Source organism: Asterias rubens, chromosome 15 (genome assembly GCF_902459465.1).
Source record: "Asterias rubens chromosome 15, eAstRub1.3, whole genome shotgun sequence".
NCBI classification, from domain to species: domain Eukaryota; kingdom Metazoa; phylum Echinodermata; class Asteroidea; order Forcipulatida; family Asteriidae; genus Asterias; species Asterias rubens.
In genome coordinates, this window is record NC_047076.1 from 8,097,701 (window position 1) to 8,103,945 (window position 6,245).

Consider the following 6,245-nt stretch of genomic DNA (forward strand, 5'->3'; position numbering starts at 1 on the left):
AGTTCTTCAGTAAAGGTGTTCATTTTTACAATTCCAGTTTAAAGATGAAAAATAGAGCACAAAATACTCACAATTCATCAGTGACATTTCACCACTAGCAAATCCAAAACTAGTATTTGAACAGACATTCCTAATGAATCTATTCAAGAAGTAGAGAAAGTTATTGTCAAGATTTTGTGCAGTCCAGGGGTGGATTTCACAAAGGTAGTCCTAATTTAGGACTAGTCCTAGGCAATGCTAAGATATAGGACTGGTCCTAAGTTAGGACCAGTAACTCATCCTAACTTAGGACCAGTCCTATCTCTTAGCATTGCCTAGGACTAGTCCTAAGTTAGGACTACCTTTGTGAAATGAGAAAGTTATGAGCTAGCGTGGAACTTACACAATTCAGGCCTTTGAACTTGAAGCTCTGAAGGGCATTGGCCCCTGGTGAAAAGTTGTTGAATAGCACTTCTGTAGTGAGTGTTTATAAATCCACTTGACCCCTTGGGACGTCCCAAGACCTTGCTGAAGGAACCAGAGGCTAAAGTGTCAGTGATGAGAAAAACGGCAAGATTTATCTTTGTCAATTTTTTATCCCCCATAATCGGTCATGAAATATTTACTTGGTCAGTCGGGCCGCGCTTTCGGTAGAGGGGACCCTTTGGTATATTTGTACAGTTTAGTGTTATACCATGGAGATATCGAGCTCTATAAACAGTGACCATTGTTTTTGTAATAAACACTATGGTGAACTCTGGCTGAGTTAGGCCAGTGGGTCAGTTGTGAAATTACTCCCATGTCCTTTTCCATCGTGGTAGTCACGTGGTCATTCATTGGACGGGTTTACTCGTAATTCTGTTAGAGAGAGGGACCAGTTGCTTAAGTGTCAGTGATGAGAAAAGAGGCAAGATTTATCTTTGTCAATTTTTTATCCTCGTAATCGGTCAGGAAATATTTACTTGGTCAGTCGGCAGTGCTTTGAGTGGAGGGACCTTTTGGTTGATATTTTTTGAATTTTGAGTGTGATGCCAGATTTTTCTGTATACTGAGCTCTTTCTTATAAACAGTGACCATTGTTTTTATAATAAACACTATGGTGAACTCTGTCTGAATTAGGCCAGTGGGTCAGTTGTGAAATTACTCACATGTCCTTTCCCATCATTCCAAAAACTGCTGTTTAAATAGTTTTTGTTGGTGGTCATCTGGTCATTCATTGGACGGGTGTACTAATAATTATGTTAGAGAGAGGGAGCAGTTGCCAAAGTGTCGGTGATGAGGAAAGAGGCAAGATTTATCTTTGTCATTTTTGTATCCCTCGTAATCGGTCAGGAAATATTTTCTTGGTCAGTCGGGCTGCGCTTTTGGTGGAGGGGACCCTTTTGGCATATTTTTTATACATTTTAGGGGGTATAGCGAGTTCTAAAAAAAGTGACCATTGTTTTTATAATAAGAACTTGGTGAACTCTGTCTGAATTGGGCCAGTGGGTCAGTTGTAAAATTACTCCCAGGTCCTTTTCCATCATTAAAAAAAAAAACTGTAAATAGTCTTTGTTGGTAGTTTGTGGTCATTAATTGGATGGGTGTGTTAATAATTCTGTTAATATTTTTCTCTATTCATGTACAAATTTATCAACTTGTACATCAGTATGCATAATAAATAAATTTGCAGGTCTTGTGTTAAAGGGAGGGTATGTTTTTGGAAATTACTCCAAAAGTTAATGGCCATAAAAAAATACTTTGAAAGAAGCAATGCAGAGCTCTGTAGATAATGTAGAAACAATTCTCTTCAAAGAGATGTAGTTTTAAGAGAGAGGGATTCAAAACCGCTTCAATCTGCATGAAACATTTCTCAGATTTTAGTCTCCAATTACATTACGGATTATTCGTCCGGCGTGTTTTTTTCGCCAACTATCTCATAAAATCATATAAAATCGACAGTTAAAAAAAAAGCGAAGCTACACTTTCCCTTACAGCTGCTGCAGTTTTGTTTAGCTGATTTGCCATTCTATTCTTCTGAGTGAGACCGAACCAAAACTGGAATCGTTTAAAGGATTGACGCCCAACTTCCCCGTTGTTTGTTAAATTGTAATCATTCGTGACTACAGATGTTTGATCAAGATTATGAATATATCCCCTCACAGGTGTTCCTCAAAAATCCTTCTGCACCTTTGGCTGATTTTTATAAGTGCACATTCCACAAATTTCACTTTGCTCTCAGATCAGCAGCCAATTTCGAAGAGCTGCTTAAGCAGAAATTATTGCTTAACATTTTCTGTTAAGCAAAAAAAAAGGAGGGAGCCAGCTACAGATGGTACATATCTGACATTCTATTGATTGTGGCTCTTATTATTATTCTGGTGAGCACATTTTTGTTGGGCTAAAGTTGCTTTGCTGAGAATGGGCACAGAGCTCATTAATAAAAGCTGGTCAGCACAAATGTTTGCTTATTACAGAAACATGCTTAGCAGATACCGTCAACCAATCAAAATGCCATGCAATTCACAATTTTCTTCCTTATGTTAGCAAATAAATCCACTTAGCATTATCAGGTATGAGTTTTGGCCGCAGGCTCAGTAGCTGCTAAGCTAAAGATCTTTGTTTGCTTAGCATTTCTAGCGTGGGAATCATTGACAAACAGTATTTTTTTTTAAATTACACACTTTTGCCAAGCATCGTTGCTTATCTAATTTGTGTTTTGTGGCATGACACAACTAACACAGTATGTATACATTAGGAGTCTGTTGACGTATGAAAGCTTTGGAATTTAATTGTGATTTATTCGTCTGAAACTTGTTGTGAAGAGATGGAAATTTATTGGTCCACCCCTATTCACCTTAGTCAGACACTCCCTTTTATTCGATAAATAATTTTTTAAAATTTGTAATCATTTTATACTTTTATCGCTACCTTTGTCCTGAGGTGGGGAGCATCGAGATGCTGTCATACCACAGCAATTTTTCAGACTTGTCATTTTTTTTGTGGTAATGGCTTCAAGTTTTGGCCTACCGGAGCCTTTCTCAAGCCTGTGGAACTGCTGTGTCGGGGTCAACAATATGAGGGGATTCTCCTTTCTGCAGCTATACCACAGGCCTGTTTGGTTGTTGTAGCATTCTTCTTTAGATGGGGGTCAAACATTTGGTGCTGATTTTTACTTTTGTTATGCCTTTTAATGTAATTTAGAAAATTTAAAACAGTTTATAGATTTCTGTTTTCGCAGCAATTAGCATCATCATCTTTTTCTTGTGGTCGGAAATCTTAGTCAAAAGTTTTTGGAAAGAGTGTTTTATTTTAGTATTTTTTTTCCCCTTCCAATTACCATCTCATAAGTAGACAGGATGATTGATTCCTGCCATCCTTAATCAATCCAAACATACCTGACTTAATTAATGGATCCAAACCAATTAGACACTTCTCTTTGATAGCGTTTCCTTCAGAGAGTATTTTTGGAATCAAAGAATCCCCAGGACCATCCACCGACGCACAATCCCTTAACATCAGATTTCCCAATCTGTCAATCTCAAACGGCACAATTTCAGATGACCCCCCTATTCAGGATATGTATTTAATACAAACTTCCCGCCCCCTTGTTATCCTAACCCGACTGTCATCACAGGAACCCCCACGCAGTGCCCATCGGCTAAAAACAAGTCATTGAAAGTTGTTAGGCTTCATCAATTTGTCCTTTACTCATCAAAACTGAAATGCCATTGCAGTCAACTCCTTAAAAAAAAAGCAACTTTTGAGAGTCGCCTCAAAAAACAAAACAAAACTTTTTGAGACCGCCCTTTTCCCCCTTCTATCATTTTCCTGTGTGTTTCTTCCCAAAACAAATCCAACCCACAATCCAAACACACATGACTCCCCCTGTCTGGTAAGAGTTATACCCAGCCATATTTTGCCTCTTCTAATGACGTTTTCTCTCTGGCTAAATTACCTGTTGAGAAATCAGAACCACCTTTTTCACATTGACTCCTTATAGCATGGATCCTGTCCCACCACAGTGAGACACTTTGCAAGCTCCTTTGAACTGACACAGTTCTATTTGACCCCCAGTCCCGTACTGCAACATTGGGACGGGACGCATACTCTGTCCTCATCTGCCCCTTACTCTTATGCAGTTTGACCTTTACCTTCCTCCTTTGGTCTCCACGGTTTGGCATAGTTTTGCTGACCCCAGACCAGGGCCCATAGACTTTCTGACTTTAACTACCTCAAACTGTAAACACCTGTGTGTGTAATGCCTGTACCCAACGATTATTCCACTCATACTCCACACAGCTCCCCACCCCACCTGCTAGAGTTGGCAACCTGCGATATGCTGATTTTGCCCCCACCCTTCACATGTGCCACCAAGGGTAACAACCAACACACCCCTAACTTAGCTCATGAGTTTGCAGTATGTCAAACAAACCCAGCACCAACTAATCAAGAGCTCATTACCACCCCCCCCCCCCCCCCCCCAACTCCTACCAACCCCCCCCCCAACCCCCGCGAAAAAAAAAAAATTATATTAAAAATGCACACACATTAACATCCAACAATCCTTAAGTATTGTCACAGCCGGCAATCTACCCAAAATACACACTGTTCACACCAGCAATAAATGGTTCCCCCTTCACAATATTTTACTATGTGTACCCCAAACCAACCCCAATAACAAGAAGCATGCCCAACATACTTGTACATGTCGCCCAAATACTGCACAACCCGTGCCTCGCCCAAGTGTGGTCCCCATCATCTCATCCCACCAGACTCTAGTTTGCCAAGCAGAACGCAAATACCACAGGGTGCTAACCACCCCACCAGTCTGCTGTATGCCTTAATAAAACCCCTGTGATCCCTCCCCAACCTGAAAGGTCTCCAGTTTGCCTCACCCACCCATGACCACCCAACCATTAAGTGGTTCTTACCACCTTTGCTTCCTTCCAAAATCGCATGCCCATGACCACCCAACCATCAGAGGTGACAACCCTCCACTCACAACCGACCAACCTACCCCTAACCCCCCTGCCCCGCCCCCCCACCATTCTGCAGTCTTTTTAAGCCTATGACCACCCAACAATCCCCACCCCACCACCCTATACATAACCAGTGTGCAGTCTTCTTATAAGCCCATGACCACCCAACCATCAAGAGGTAACATTCCCCTCCCCTCCCCAACCAACCCTCCCCTCGCCTCCTGCCCCACCATCCTAAACCCCACCAGTTTACCTAATAAGTCCCCACCCCGACCACCCAACCATCAAAGGTTATAACCATCCCCTCGCCTCCTACCCCACCACCCTAAACCCTACCAGTTTTCCCAATAAGCCCACCATGACCACCCAACCAACCCTCCCCTCGCCTCCTACCCCACCATCCTAAACCCCACCAGTTTACCTAATAAGTCCCCACCCCGACCACCCAACCATCAAAGGTTATAACCCTCCCCTCGCCTCCTACCCCACCACCCTAAACCCTACCAGTTTTCCCAATAAGCCCACCATGACCACCCAACCCCCCCCCCCTCGCCTCTTACCCCACCATTCTAAACCCCACCAGTTTACCTAATAAGTCCCCACCCCGACCACCCAACCATCAGATGTTATAACCCTCCCCACGCCTCCTACCCGGGCCACCACCCTTAACCCCACCAGTGTGTATTCTTCTTAATAAGCCCACCACGACGACCACCCAACCATTAAAGGTGATAACCAAGCTCCCCCTCCCCCTCCCACCCCAACACCCCAGCAGTAAAACACCCTGTGGCCACCCAACCACCCAGAGGTGATTGACCCTCACCTTGGCCTCCACGAGGTCCCAGTCTGTCAGGGACACAGTTTTCATGACCCCCGACTGCACCAAATGAAACTCCCCGCCCATTTGTCAATAGAGATTAGGCAACCAGTGCCAATTTGCCGGTGCACCCTTGGCGGAGTCGGGAAGCTCAGGGATTCGATTAGGAAACAACGTGTCAACGACACACGGGTGATAGCTCTTGTTGCCTCGGGCCAATCCTCATGGGGGGATTTGTGAGCTCGTAGTGAAAACATACAAAGGCCAATATCGTGCGCAGTCCAAGTTCCTGAAATTGTAAAAGACGGGAAATTGTTCTACGTGCTCCTCGTTAAAATAAAGAAAGGACCTTTTTGTCTGAATAAAACGTGCATTTAAATAAAAAATGGATGAAGTAAATCATATTGTTTGTTTCCTTAGGTTTTATTTATCTTCCAAATCTTATCATTGAAACGGCTTTCTATTGTATTTATGTAACCAACCGAAAG